The sequence below is a fragment of the Phoca vitulina genome, unplaced genomic scaffold, assembly GCF_004348235.1.
Source record: "Phoca vitulina isolate PV1807 unplaced genomic scaffold, GSC_HSeal_1.0 scaffold13, whole genome shotgun sequence".
In the NCBI taxonomy this organism is placed as follows: Eukaryota; Metazoa; Chordata; class Mammalia; order Carnivora; family Phocidae; genus Phoca; species Phoca vitulina.
In genome coordinates, this window is record NW_022589716.1 from 40,946,627 (window position 1) to 40,962,690 (window position 16,064).

The following is a 16,064-nucleotide window of genomic DNA, read 5'->3' on the forward strand; positions in this document are numbered from 1 at the left end:
TACCTCTTAATCCCCTTCAAGCATTTCACCCATTCCCCCCACCCATTCATATCTAGTGCTAAATTGCCTTCCAGGAAATTTGTGTCTGCTTTCATTCCTCAAAAAGTAAGAAAGTATCAGAAGTGATAATCCCCCAACACCCTTTCCAAAAGCAGGCCTTGTTATTTTCAAAACTCGTTTCTAGTTTCACAGCCAAGGATATCTGAATATTTGAGCTTATATGTCTTTGAATGTCACTGATGCTGGTCTTTTTTTCATATGTTTTCTAGCCTTTTATATTTGTTTTGTGAATTTACAGTTCCTAGACATTTTGTTTTTGTATCTTATTTGTTTGGAAGAGTTTTTTTTTAAATATTGAGAATATTAACACTGTCTTATCCATGTTAAAAATACACATTAAATCTTAGGCAGTTAAATCATAAGACACAGATGTAGATGTGTGGGTGTTGGTGTAGATGTGTGGCTGTAGGTGTAGATGTGTAGGTACAGGTGTAGATGCATAGGTGTAGATATATGGGTGTAGGTGTAGGCATAGATGTTTATGTGTAGGTGTCGATGTGCACGCGCAGGTATAGGTGTAGATATGTGGATGTAGGCATAGATGTGTATGTATAGGTGCAGATGTGTAGGTATAGATGTGTAGGTGTAGATATGTAGGTGCAGGTGTAGATGTGTGGATATAGGTATAGGCATAGATGTGTAGGTGTAGATGTGTAGGTGTAGATGTGTGGGTGCAGGTGTAGATGTGTAGGTGTAGATGTGTGGATGCAGGTGTAGCTATGTGGATGCAAGTGTAGATGTGAAGGTGTAGATGTGTGTGTGCAGGTATAGATGTGTGGGTGCAGGTGTAGATGTGTACGTGTAGATGTGTGGGTGTAGCTGTTGTGGGTGCGGGTGTAGCTGTGCAGGTGTAGCTGTGTGGGTGTAGGTGTAGCTGTGTGGGTATGGGTGTAGATGTGTGGGTGTAGGTGTAGCTGTGTGGGTGTGGGTGTAGATGTGTGGGTGTAGCTGTGTGGGTGTAGGTGTAGCTGTGTGGGTGTGGGTATAGATGTGTAGGTGTAGATGTGAGGGTGTAGATGTGTGGGTGCGGGTGTAGCCGTGTGGGTGCGGGTGTAGATGTGTGGGTATAGGTGCAGATATCTTCTCCCAAAGAAGCCTTCTTCCTGATTGTCTATGTTCCAGTTCCTGGCTTCTCCAGCTTCAACTGTTTTATAGTGTGAGCTAAAAATCCAAAAACCCTTCAGGCACCCCCTCTTCCCATCCTGGGCTGGTCTGACCCCTCACTGGGGTGAGACTGTGGGAGTAACGGCTGCCTCTTGCGGCACCCTCCTCATAGGGCGGGGGATTCATGATTTACTGCATGTCAAGTCCTTACAGCAGCACCTGGAACATTATCAACACACAGATCAGGCCATTCTGACGATGGGCTTTTTGAGACCCCACAATAGTGCCAGTGGGGTAGTCCTCTCTCTCTCTGCACAAACCGTCCCTTTCGTGATCTTCATAGAACCTTCCCTGGGACACACCTCAGGCTCGCTGGGCTGTTGCAGGCCCTCTTTAGACCAGACGTCACCCGGTGGTGGTAGCAGACGGTGATAATAAATACTTACTGAGGCCCCGCTCACACTCATGAGGTCCTGCACCCACAACCTTCCAGGCGCTTTCTCGTTTAACCTCAGGACACCCCATGAACTGTAGGGGATCCTTACATTGCTGCCCCCGCCTCACCCCTTTGGGTCCCTTTCCCATTTTCACATTGTACACATGTGCCTTCACGCCCATATCCAGCACCTGCCATCTGTGCCACAAACACAGGCATTACTTTTTATAATGGGAACTACATCATAAACTGTATTTTTTATAAAAATCACAAAGCCATGTGGGCTTGCCAATGTGGAGGAGGACAGTTTACTGACAAGCACATCTCATTATGATGCACATACAATTAAGGACTGTGCATATTTTGCTCTTGGAGGAAAGTCTTGTTTTATTTAAAAAAAGGCTAACGGGGACATGGGTGAGCAGCCCAGGCATGATGGAGAATTCTAATAACATCAGAACACCGTCGAGGAAGAACTCGGGGGCTCCAGCGACGTGGTCACTGGAAGTTTCTTTCATCTGAGGTTTTCGAGACAATTTGCTGGTGTTTTCCTTGAGGTTTGGTCTGTTCAGGTCTGAAAAGAAGCAGACACCAAGACAGAGTCAGAAATGCAAGAAATTTACTAGGGTAAATGCCTTTGAAGGACACATGGGAGAAAGGGCAGGGGCAGGCAGGGGACACTCAGGCCACGGTGGCGGGCGGGCGCCTATACAAGGAGGGAGAGAAACAGAGAGCAGGGTAGGAAGAGCCTCAGGCTGCAGGGCTATAGAGACAGGGCCCCAGGCCCGCGGGTCTCATTAGAGGAGTCCCACGCTGGAGAACTGTCTCGACCCCAGCACATCCACCAGGCTCAGTCCCTGACTGCGGCTTGCCAGGGGGAGTGTGGACATGAGGCCATGATAGCTAAACTCTCCGCGGCAGTTCTGCAAAAGAGATACAGGGACAGGGAAAGGGTAGCCACATTTCCTGAAAATGTTCTACCTGCCCAGCACTCTCCCAAGGGATGCTGTTTCCTCCCCATTGCCATCTTGCAAAAAAGTGCAGGTTATGCTTTCCTTTGACAGATGAGTATCATGAGGCGCAGACAGGGACAGCAACTTCCCCAAGGCCACACAGCTACAAGTCAAGGGACCAGACACCATAGTGGCCTCCTTGGGCAGAGATAAACACACACATAGGGCACCAGGCAAAAGTCTAAGACCAGGCAGAGTTAAGGCCAGAGGGTGATCAGGAAAAATCCATAGCATGAACATCAGGGGCTTCTGACTCTTTTCTTTGGGAGCCTCAGGGATCAGCCCCACCCCTTGTGCCTGCCCCCGTGGAGATAAGGGCCTGCGCTGGCCCTGTGCGTGCAGGGAGCTCCACTGTAGAGATGCTCAGTGGAGTCAACAAGGACCATGCCACGTCGCACCAGCCTGGAGACTCCGAGCACAGAGAACCCTGACTGCACCTTCAGAAGAAGAAAGCTCTAAGCCAGCAGTGTACGACAGAATCAGGAAGGGTGCCAGATCAAAAGCTGATACCCAGGCCCATTTCAAACATTCTGGTGCAGGAAGTCTGGGCTGGGGCCCAGAAATTGCCTTCTAAAAAGCAGCCCAAGCTTTTCTGATGGAGAAAACTGGCTGCCAATCGCATCAAGAAACACTGTTCAAAACAATCCAGGAACCCAGATTCAGGGACGTTTTACAAAACAACTGGCCTATGCTCTTGAAAAATGTCAAAGTCTTCAACAACAAAGATGGAAGGATTTTTCAGATTAAGGAGAAGTGACAACTGAATGCGACACATGGTCCTGAATTAGATTCTGGGCCAGAAAAAAATTTTTTTTTTCTTTTGCTATAAAGGGCATTGGTGGGACAATAGGTAAAATTTGAATAAGCTATGTAGATGAGATAATTGTATTCTATCAGTGTTAATTTCCTGATTTTGATCAACGCACTGTGGTTATGTAAGAGAATGACCTCGCTTTAAGGAAACGCACGCTGCAGTATTCAGGGCTAAATGGATATCAGGTCTACAATTTATTCTCCAATGATTGAGATAATCATACTAATAGACACATATGTGTGCATGTGTGTGTGTGCGTGTGAGGTAGGGAGAGAAAGAATGAATGATGAAGCAGGACAACGTGGAGAAATAACCCTTGAGGGATCTGGGTGAAGGGGTTACAGAAACTCTTTACAATAGTCTTGCAACTTCTAAGTCTGAAATTATTTAAACAAATGACCAAGGAAGAGGCTGGGTGTCACCTGCATTCGATGAGAGCTGTCCGGGGGTTCCTGCGGGGGTGCAGGGGGCCAGGCCCTGGACACACAGGCCTCGGTTTGGAACAGGATCGCTCCTCCCCCGAACACGCCCGGCCTGTAACTGCCCCCTTCTTCTGGAAAGCCACTCCTTGGGGTTCAGGTGAGAGGTCACCTCCTGTAGCCTCTCAGAGCAGCTGCACCCAGGCGGTACTGGGTGCTCTCCCCCCCACCCCTCCCCCGCTCCCTGGCAGGTGCTCCTCTCACTGCTTGCTCGCTTGTCTCCCCCACCGGCCTGAGGGAATAGACTGTCTCATTTGTCTTTATGTCCCCGGTCCTGGCACAACGTTTGCCACAGACCCATGCTCACAAGACTGCTTTTGGTTTCCTATGGCTGAAATCCAGCATTTTGCAATACACACTACTAACTAAGCCCTGCCTTCCCTGTCTCGTTAGCACCCATAAAAACTTGTACGGTAGGTCTGATTACTCCCATTTGATGGATGAAAAAATGCTTAGGAAAATGAAGTGACTTGCTTGGGGACAAAAAGGTATTGAATGAATAAATGAATAAGTAAATAAGGCAGAAGGTGCAGAGTGTTCTGTGACCCCAGAGAGGCCAAAGGTATGTGTATTAGGGGTAAGAGGGGGTCCCCAGGAGATAAACTCCAGTTCAACCAAAGGAAGCACATTCTCATGGTCAGGACTATCCTATAACACAACCAGCTGCCTTGGTAGGGAGTGAGCTCCCCATCCCTGGACTCATGCAAGCAGGGGGCCCCACCTTGACAGAGATGAAAGGAAGATGAGAGGTGGCTGACAGCCAGCAGGAGCCCATTCTGTGAGTCTTCTAGCAGCAAATGGTTTCTGAGCTGATCTGTGGGAGAAGGGACTTGGGATTGGGACGAGGTGGGATACCTGAAGATATAAGCCTTTGTGCCCCTTCCTCCCCCTCGCCTCACCCCCTTCCAAGAACAGCATTTCCCTGAGGGCATGTAGCAAAGTCCTGGCCCATCAGAACATGAATTTAAAAAGTTGGCCCTTGCACTTAGAATATTTTTAAGTGGAGGCTTTGCAGCAAAACAATGGCCTCATTAGACTTCATTTGAAACGAGGGAGCCGACCCCCAATCAAACTCATAGTGGTCACCTGGGACCTGCCGCTGGCCCCATCTGGGGCTTGAGGGCCAACTGGGAGGTTCACAATGACGTCCTCCCAGCCTCGGCTAGAACCCCGCTCCCAGCACCAATCCCCAGCCAGCTCTCCGCGCCAGGTCCCCATTGAGCCCTCAATGTGGGACCTTGCCCTGGGGGGACCACTTCCCAATATATCTCAACTCAGGTCTCTCCTACCCCCCAACCCAGGCCACCCCATGGTTGACCTGGCAGCTGCAGTGGCCTGCTTGCTGGTCTCTATCTTCTGCTCTTCTCCCTCCAACCCATTCTCCACCCACAGCCAGAGAGCTCTTTCTAAAGCTTAAGTCAGGTGGTGAGACTCTCCCGCGGAAAACCTTCCAACGTCCTCCCACGGCACTGAAAATCAAGTTTGAACTCCTCGCTGTACTCTGCAAGGCCCTGTCTGCCCTGGTCTCCTGCCTTCAGCCACATCAGCTGCCCCTCGCTCTCTGCACACTCACCTGGCTGCTGTCATGTCTGGTTTTGCTGCCACCTGTGCCCCCTCCGCTCTGCCTTGTAAACTCCTACTCACACTTCAAGAGCCCTCTGGAGCACCCTCTCCCTGCAGAGCCCATCCCTGAGCCAGGGCCTTCCCTGCGCTCTGGACCCACCTGGCTGCACACAAAGATGCACAGTGTTGGTATCAGCTCCCTCCTTCTGCAGCTAGACTGTCGGTCTCATGAGGACAGGGACTGTCTTGCTCGCCATTATTCCCCCCGGGACAGAGTGCATGCCTGTCACATTATAGAGGCTCACTAACTATGTGTTGACTGAAGTGGGCAAATGCATGAATCAGTGAGAATACCAGAGGAGAGATTAAACTATATTCCCCACAGGAACAAACTAGCAAATATCATATAAACACACAAATATAAACACAAAGTCTCACAAGGATGAATGCTTAAATGTAAGTAAACAAGTAAGTGACAGAACATTCCCCCCAAAACGTTTAAAGCAATGGTTCTCAACCCTGGCTTCATGCTGGAACCACATGGGAGCTTTTAAAATATCCTGGCCCAGGCCCATCCTGGATCAATGAGCTCAGAATCTTTTTTGGGGGGCTGGTGGGGGGGAGGGAGTAGGCTTCAGATTTTTCAAAGCCCAAGTGATTGTAACACACAGCCAGGATTGAGTGGTTCTCGAAGTGTGGTCCCTGGACCAGCAGCATCAGCTTCACCTGGGAACACCAGTGTTTCTCAAACTTAGACCTGCTATCTCCCGATTCCTGGGCTCTGTGGTGGGCCCTGGTCATCTGCTTGTCTGACAAGTTCCCAGATGTTCCTGGTGGGGGTGACACTTGAAAGCCCAGGGCTTGAGAGACACTCTTTCTCTCCAGTCCTTAACAGAAGAAGGAGAAGGATGGAAGGGGGTGACAGATGATGCTTGCTGATCTGGGGTCAGAAAGCCATGGAAGGGGGGCAGATATTGTTATATCAATTTGTTTTTCCTTTTTCTTTACTTTCCCATTTTTGTAGATGAGGAATCTGAAGTCTGGGGAGGAGAAGCAATTGGCCCAAAGGCTGGGATCAAACCTTTTTAAAAATAATGTAACAGGATATTTACTGAGCACTTGCTAAGTACCAGGTAGGGTTCTGACCTGGGGGATCAGGCCTCTTAACTCAGTCCTGCTTCTTCGCAGTTGACACCAGGACCCCAAGGGCAGAGCCTAGGGATGGGAGGTCTCTGCTGGGGCCTCAGCTCCAAGTTAGCTGGGCCAGGCTTCCTGCTCCCCCCATTCCCTGGTAGAAAAAGTAGATTTATCCTCTGCTTCTTGAGCCCCCAGGGTCTGCCAAGACCCAAGGGGAAAATGATGAGGAGCCAGTGAGGCAAGGCAGCCAACTGGAGACTCTCGTCTGGCTGCCGCATAGGATGCTCCCTTCCTTGGGGGATGCTCAGTTTCTGCACAGCCCATTTTCCTGTCTGCCAAGGTGGTCTCTGGAGACAGTGTGAAAGACACAGCTGGCTGGGGAAGCAACAGCCACTGCCTCACTTCTCCCACAGGAAGAAACCCTGATCTTGTTCAGGTATCAGGCAGCCTAGGTCTACAGGAGAGGCGGGGCTCTGCCCAGCTCCAGAAGATAAATCTTGATTGGTCTATGTCGATTATGTGATTCCATTCTCCTGGGCAGAGATTGGTGGAGTCCTAGCCACGGGAGCAATTATGGCGAATGGAGGGGCTTTTTGTTTTGTTGTTTTTTATTTTTGTTGTTATTTTTTGTTTTGTTTTGCTCTTGAAAGTAGACGCTGCGAAAGGTGAGCAGGAAGAATTTGCCTAACACACCGCTGGGAGGTCCAGGGCTAGAGCTCTGGGGCCCTTATCAGGCATCCCAGGGCTGCACCCCCAAGGCTGAAAGCTGGCCTCTCCTCTGTGCACTTACTTCTATGTAGCATCCAGCACCCAACGTTGTTCTCATTTGTTGACCAGCCCACCTCCTCCTGCCTAGGCTGGGATCTCCTGAGGGCAGGCTGGGGTAAAGTAGGTGCTCAGTGAATCTAGATTAACCAGAAGAAGTGTGGGGCTCATCGTAAGGATTGCCCACCTATAATCATTCTTCCCTTCTTCCATGTTGACGGAACCCAATTGTATTTGGGTAGCAATGGACTCCATCGCTGAGGACAGATCACTCCTGTTCTAGTCTGGTGGTTCTCAACTCTGGCTGTACATCAAAATCATCTGGGGAGATTTTAAAAACACCCAGCCTGTGCCTCATCAGGTTGGTTTAGCTGGGGATTTAGGCATCAGTATTTTCTAAAAGCTCTTCAGATTACTCTGAGGGGCAACCACAGCTGAGGATCCCTGGTCTAAGCCAATCATGGTAAGCACATCCACCTTTGCCAGATGCTCACTTTCCCAGTCTCTCCTAGCGACCGGTGTGCTTGTGACACAGTTGTGTTCATTGGGAAGTGAGAAAGTATCTGGGGGAAGGAGGGAAAAGGAGTTTCTGGGAGAGATGTTCCTCCCTGAGAAAAAGATGACAGAGCACTCGTCTCTTTCTTCCTGCTTTGAATACAGTTGCAAGGAGTGTGATGTTTGGAGATGTGGCAGCCATCTTGTGATCATGAGGTAAGACAAAAAGCAAAGGACACTTGTGCTTGATGACATAATTAAGCTATTGAATCAAATCTGCCTCCTGAGTTCTTATTATGCAAGATAATTAATTTATTATGCTCTTTGAGCCTCTATTATTTAGGTTTTCTGTAACCTGTAGTTGTATATATCCCAACCAATACCAAAAAATAAGAGAATGGATGAACAAGTGAGTGCTTTTTCCTATTGGCCCCCTTCTAGGACCTTCTACCCAGCCAGAAACATCTCTCCTCTCAGATTCCCCCCTCCACACCCATATACTTGCCCTGAAGTCCCTCCTTTCATTCTTGGAGCTCTTCTGGGTAGCACTGTGCCAGACCCGCATGGGTTCAAATCCTGGCTATGTCTCTCACTGGTCTGTGACCTTGAAAATAGGACTCTCCATCTCTGAGTCTCCATTTCTTCACCTGGATCACCTTGTAGAGAAGCTGTGAGAAAGAGACAAGGTGCTGCCTGTGAAGGTCAGCATTCAGCACACAGTATGTGCCCAAGAACGAGCTACTACTAAATGTTATTATTTGATAAGTCACGTCCTCCCTAGATTGCGCCCCTATGCCATTTTCACCTCTCCTGGGCCCCTCCCTCAAAGTCTCTAATCATCCTTCACATAATAATACTCATGTAACAATAATAACTAAAATTCATTGTGCACATATTCTGTGGACGGCAGTGTTCTGAGACCCTAACAGATGAGATCTCATCAAATCCTCACTACAACCATAGGAGGTGAGTGCTATCACCATTCCTGTTTTATCCCCCAGAACCCTGAGGCCTACAGAAAAAGCTCAGAAAGTCCCCATGCCACTGTGAAGTTTACATTCTAGTTTTCTCCGGGCAGCGGTGGGGTAGGGGTGCCAAATAGAAATTCAACAGTAGAAGAGATGTTACATGCAAGGCAGAGCAGGGAGAGCTCCATGGGGGTGGGCTGGGTGGGCCCCTGTGGGCTGGGGTATCTGGGAAGCCTTTCCTCACAAGTCACATGTAAGAGGCTCCTGCCTCTTCTCTCACCATTCACTGTCCCCCCACTAACTGGGGACACTGAGGCCCCCAACCCCTGAGGCCCTTCCACCTTTGGCCTTTGCACATGCTGTTTGCTCTACCTGGAGCTCCCTCCTCCTTTTGTCCAGCTAGCTAACTCCATCTCTTCCTTCAGGTCTTGGCCTAGGTACCCTTCCTCCAGGAAGACCTCCTGGGGTGGGCTGCCCATGAGTCTCTTGGGAATCTGAAACCTATGAAGCAAGAAGAGAGGCAATGAAACCTTGTACATGCCCAGCTATCTGAGAGGCAAGTCCGCATTCAGTTCTTCCAGTGACTTCCCAGACCAGGCAAGACAGGCTTTCTCAGTCCCACCTGACAGATTAAGAAACTGAGGACCGAGGAGGAGAGCAGATCTACACAAAATCACACAGCATTCTTTCTGTCAGAAGACAAGCCCTGGACCACGCCTGTGGAATTTGGCAACAACAGCAGCAAAGATAATAATGCATGCTGAGGGCTATTTGGCATTTATTGAGAAGGGCTCTAAAAGCTTTATATGCATTAGCTCCTTTAGTCTTCACAATGACCTATGAAATAGATACTGTTATCCTCAGCGTATAGGTAAGGAACTAGACACGCAAAGAGATGAGAAACTTGCTTTCCCGACTACCAAATACTCATCAAGTTCCAAAATACTCTTCCTTTCACCCAGTAACTAAAGAAACTAGAGCGAGATTCCTCATCCATTAAATCCACAAAACTTTAAAAAATCATAGATGGCGGTATCATCAAGGAAAAGAAGCACATTCATGCATGTTGGGCAGATACCTAAACTGGTTTTTAAAAATCCTTCTGCACATAATTTGGTAATAATATATGGTAAGAAACATAGTAAGAATATTTATTCCCTTTGACTCAGCACTGCCACTTCTAGAAATCTCTTTCTTAGGAGATACTCAGAAATGCAGGGCAGAATTGCAGCAGAAAGAAAGGAATTCACCTAGAAATTCAAGAGTAGCATTAGTGGGATAAACCATGGCACCCCCAGCCCATGAAACATGACTCAGCCATCGAAGGTGATGTTAGAAAAGAGAAGTAGATGTCATTTTTTAAAAAATGTCCAAAATTCAGCTATGAGTAAAAATAAATAGGATGCAAAATTATGTGTACATAATATCATCCACACTGTATCATCATCTACATGGAAGGAAACCTCCCCAAGGGTTGACACCTGTGCAGCAATACTGTCTGAATTTATTGAACAGACTGGACAGGATACATAATGACCTCATTCCTCCTCGTAACAGCCCCTGAGATAGCCACTGTTGTATTGTAGTCCCATTCCACAGATGGGACCAGTGAGGCACAGGAAATTAAGCTCCTCGCCACGGCCAGGACCGTCCAGCTCCAGAGCCCCTATCCAGACACACACCTTCTATCCCCTACTTCTCTATACACAGTCTCTCAGTATGACGTTATAGGTAGACGGTTATGACTGCTTCTGTGCTTTTAAAACTTTTTTCTAAGCTGTTTACAATAAACATCTATCACTTATATAATGATCAAGTGGGGAAGGCAATAAAATCATTTGTGTATGCCAAGTGTTAGAAAGTTCCAGAAGGCTGTATACACTCAGGTGTTAGCCATGATTATCTCCAGCTGGCGGGAGGACTGGAGCACTCTGGGCTCTTCATTTTGCTCTCTTTTGTCATTTTTCTGTAGAAAGTGAGCACATGAGTTGTTTAGAAGTTGGATGCCTTTGGCTTCTGGAGTTTGCGTGGGGTCAGCAGTGGCTGGCGGGGGGGTTGCTCTGATGGAAGAGGGGGCACTCCAGACCCCTGCCTGCCTCCTGCCCACCAGCCTGGGGCAGGACTGCTCCCTCCCACAGGAAATGCAGAGAGCCAGCACCAGCTTGTGTCTCTCTTCATTCCCTCCCAAGAGGGCCATGTCCTTGCTCATCTGTAACTTTCAATTAACTAGGCACCAGGCGCCGGCTCAGAGGCTGAGCAAATGTTCTGAGGAAGAAAAGGAAAAACAGCCCAACAACTCCAGGAGGACATTTCCTTTTAATTAAAGTGAGGATCCAAAAATCCCTTTCTGATGAAAGTACAGTTGGCCAGGAAGGCAGAGCAGGCAGGGGTGGGTGCCAGAGGGAGCAGGGTTTTGTGGGGAGGGATCTTCCTACCGCAGTGAGGAAAGGTGGCTGATCTCAGAAGCCAGGACCCCCTGAGAGAGCCCATCCCCAGAGATGGGATTATTGCTGACATTCCGACGGGTGGTGAGGGAGGTAGAGACCAGACGGATGCAAGCCACCCTGGGAACAAGGCTTTGAACTTGGCCCGTGAAGAGCTCTGGGTCTCCAGGCTTCCTTACTCCTCTCATTTCCTGGGCCAGCCTGGCTTCTCAGTGTCTGTTCAGACAGAATGAAGGGGACGAAGGACACTGTTGGGGTTGGGACTTCTCTTGAGCCAACTTCCCAGAGGCCTGTCAGCTGAGCTGGGGGCGCACTGGACGGTGGGTGGTGGTGGCTACAATCATGGCAGCCAACTTTTATTGAATGTAACTGCTGCCCCTGTGGGTGCATCAGTAGGAGCACAGACTTTGGGACTCAGCCTGTGTGAGTATGAATCCTACCTCTGCTACTCCTGAGCTGTGTGGCCAAGGGCAACTTAATTCACCTCCCTGGACCTCAGTTTCCCCAGCTGTAAAATAGGGATAATTAGTGAGGCCTGTTTCACAGAGAATAAAATTAGTAAATATGTATCCAGTGTAAGAACAGTGCCTGGCACATGGCTTACACTCAATAAATGTTAGCTGTTATTAAAACACTAAATTTATACAGGTTAACTCATTGATCCGTCCCAATATCCCATGTGGTGTCATTTTCATGAGGTCTCTTGGCGGATGCAAACAGAGAGGCACAGAGAAGGTTAGTAACTTGCCCAAGTTCACACAGCTCCCCTAGTAAGGAGAGGAGCAGGATTCAGACCCAGGCCCTATGGGCATCATCTTATTCTGCTTCTCAGTGTGGATGTGGAGACATAGATGTGAATAGTGCTTCGCTGCAATTTTTTTAAAAGATGATGAATATTAGGGGAATGGCTATCAAAGTTGAAGGCCAGGGCGTCAGGTCTGGCAGACTTGTGTTCAAGCCTCAGTGTGGCTGCTTTCTAGGTGCATGCCTTCAGGCAAGTCGCTTGGGCCTCTCTGTGCCTCCATTTCCTCATCTGCAAAATGGGATCCCTGTCCCTTCCCAGGGCTGCAGTAGAGTAAGAAGCAGTGCCTATCCCCTGCCCAGAAGGGGCTCCTCCCTCCTCTACTCCCTGCCTCTTGCAGCAGCCCAGAGCCCACACGGCAGCCAAAGGCACAGCCCCAAACCCCCAACCACAGCCTGACATCACATGATGAAGCATGAGGCCCCCACTGCACCAGATCCCAGCAGGGCACAGAGGGCTGAGCCTAAAGGAGCTGGGAGGGGGCCCTGCTGAGGGCAGTGGGGCGGGGGATGGGAGGAGGCAAGTGAGAAGGCCCACCTTGCTGGACCCTCTTGTTCCTGTCACTTCCACAGATACGCCAGCAGCCCAACACTCCATCGTCTAGACTACCACCATGGTTCCTCCTCACCCCCTCCTCCAGGCCTGCTCCCACCAATCCAGCCTCCGTGCTACAGCAGAAGGGTCTGTCTAAATGTGGATCTGATCTGATCTTGTCTGTTGTCAAAACCCTCCAAGGTTCCCCACTGCCCTCCGCGTTATGTCCAAACTCTTTCCCGTGACCCTGAAGCCTCTTACCCTCTGGTCTGGCCCTTCCATCCTGACTGGCCACTGCCCTTCCCGCTTCACCTGCTAAGCTCAGACAACACTGAACATTGCTTTGTGCCATGTTCTCTCACCTCTGCATTTGACTGAGCAGCTCCCTCTGGAGGAAGCTCCCCTTCTGGCTCCCTCCCTTCACCTCCACCACCAAAACTGCTACACTGCTTCCTTGAAGAAACTCTTCCCAACGTTCCCCAAAGTCCACTGCCAAAAGTTTGTACAACCTTCTAAGCTTCCCTCATTGAGCATTTACCATACTCTGTTGTAATTACTTTGAAAGTGTGTCTCCATTGGACTTAGGGAACTTTGAGGATGGGAACCAGGTGGGAGTTGCTTATTACTGAAATGATGGTGCCTGGGACAGAGAAGATGCTAAAGGGTCTGATGGACGGATGGACGGATGAATGGATGGATATATGGTTGGATGGGTGGATGGATAAATGGATGAATAGATGGATGGGTGAATAGATAAGTAGGGGAATGGAAAGAAGGAATGATGTAGAGGAGATGAATAATGGAAGGGTAGATAGATTAATAAATCAATAGTGGATGAGTGGGTGAATGGTTGAACAGATGAACAACTGGAAGGCTAGTGGACACATAGACAGTTGGATACTGGTCCTTCCTCTATCATTAGAGGGAGAGAAACTCCAGTCTTGGATATCAAGGTTTGGAAGGCTCTGTGTCTGCCCTCAGCTCTTATTTTCAGTGGTCACAACAAGAGTATTAACATATTCTTAAACCAGACTTCTTTTTTTTAATTGAGGTAAAATTCATATAACATAAAATTTACCATTTTCAAGTGAGCAGTTCAGTGGTGTTTAATACATTCATGATGTTGTAACAACTATCACATCTATCTGGTTCTAAAATATCTAATCATCCCAAAATAAAACCCCATGACGCTGCTTCTCACCATCCTCCCCTTCCCCAGCCCCTGGCAATCATTAACCCACTTTCTGTAGAGGACATTTCATAGAAATGCAATCATACAACATGTGACTTCTTGTGTCTGGCTTCTCAAATCAGACTCCTCGTGGGCAACACAAACTAGCTTCTGAGGTTGGGGAGGAATCTGTGAAAGGGGACTATGACAACTCCTGCCTGGCACTCCCACCGGGAAGACAAAAGGACTGGTAGAAACAGCGTGGGCTGAGAAGCGGGCAGAAGGACCCCACGGCTCCAGGCTATGAAGTAAGCATGGAGAACACACCGACCTCGCAGGACGTGCCAAGTACCTGGCCAAGGGTCTGGCAGGCAGTGAGCACTTGGTAAGTAGGAATTGGAGTGGCCTGTATTTAATGGCATGAGGAGGAATAAAGATTCCCCTCACCTCCTGGTTCTGTAATGGTCCCAGAAGGGAACTTTCTCTCCTCCATGTCAATAAACACCAATACCCATGGGGCACTTGCTGTGTGCCCGAAACTCTAGCACGCCTTTTCACTTACTCTTCCTGACAGCCCTGCAGAGAGTCTATCAGAAGACCCCTTTTACAGATTTGGAAGAGCAAGCTCAGAGAGGTGAAGACACTCACCCTGTGCCTGAGCTGGCCTAGAGCCCATGCTTATCCAGCGCCAACCCGGTGCTCTTTCCCCTGCAACGTGCTGCCCCCTTCCTCTCCTCGTCCTCGTTGGGGGCTTTGCTTTCTGTACAGGATTCAAACCCTAAACGATGTAGGCCCCTGTATCCCACCCCCTGAAACCTTCTTCTTAATCACTTCCTGCCTCTGGTGGCACCCCAGACAGGCTCCCTCTTCCGCCAGAAGCCCGCTGCTCCCCTCCCGGGCGGCCAAGGCCTCTTCGCGGCCCGAGGCTGCCACCTGGTGTCTGTGTTGGGTACAGCAGCCACAGAGGGCACACAGGCCGCAGTCCGCATTCCCTGCCCAGGGTGCTGGGAGCTCAGAGAGGAGCACGCAGGGGGGGACTGGGCCAGTTTTATGTGAGCTCTTCCTCTGTGACCGGACTGGCCCCGTGCTAGGTGCTTCACCTGCACTGATCTCACTCAATACACACTTTAGCACTGTGAGAACTACTCCCTGTGTATGTAGCAGGGGTTCAAGAAATATATACAGCAAAAAGTTAAATGCCATATGATTCCATTTATATGAGGTCCCTAGAGCAGTCACATCCTAAGAGACAGAAAATAGGATGGTGGTCGCCAGGGGCTGGGGGGAGGGGGCCGGGGAGTTAGTGTGTCATGGGGACAGAATTTCCTTTTGGGAAGACGAAAAAGTTCTGGAGACGGATGGTGGGGATCGTAGTACAACAGTGTGACTGGACTTAATGCATTAGAACTGTACATTTTAAAATGGTAAAAGTGGTGAATTTTATGTCATGTGTATTTTACCACAATAAAGAAATATCCATGAGTGAATAAACTAAGAGCCGAGCAAATGAACAAAGGAATGCATAATCACAATAACAGGAATAGTAACTGAGGACTTGGCATGTGTCAGTCATCCTGTAACAGGTTCTTCAACTCAGAGGTATTTTTTTTTAAGATTTTATTTATTTATTTGACAGAGAGAGTGCAAGCAGAGGGAGAAGCAGGCAGAGGAAGGGGGAGAAGTGGGCTCCCCACCGAGCAGGGAGCCCGATGTGGGGCTCAATCCCAGGACCCTGAGATCATGACCTGAGCCTAAGGCAAACACTTAACCAACTGAGCCACCCAGGTGCCCCAAACTCGGAGGTATTTTTATTAGGATGTGTCCCGCAGAGCTGGAGGCTCTTGGGGTACAGCAGTGAGCCAAGTCCCTACCCTGATAGAGCTGGCATTTTGTGGGAAAGATAGTAAACAAGGAATATGGAAGTGTCCAAAGCTGCTATGTGCTGATGAAGTGAATTTGTGTATTGGGACCCTCAATATGGAGACTGCCCCAGTGGCCCGGTCCACATGGCCAGTGTGAACCTAAGTTGGCCTGTGCTTACAGGGCACACCTGCCAAGAAAGCCTAACATGCACCCATCAAATCCTCTAACTCAACTTTAGCTAGCTCACCTTTCCCTGGAAGATAAGACCTGCTAGCCTTCTAAGGAAATCCCCCATCTTGCAGCCAATCATGCCCTGTTTCCACTTTGCCTCTTTTAAAGTCCTATAAAACTCGCACTTGGCCAAAATCCTCCCAGAACAGTGCTCCACCGCTTGTGAGGCACTGTCCTCCCCTAAT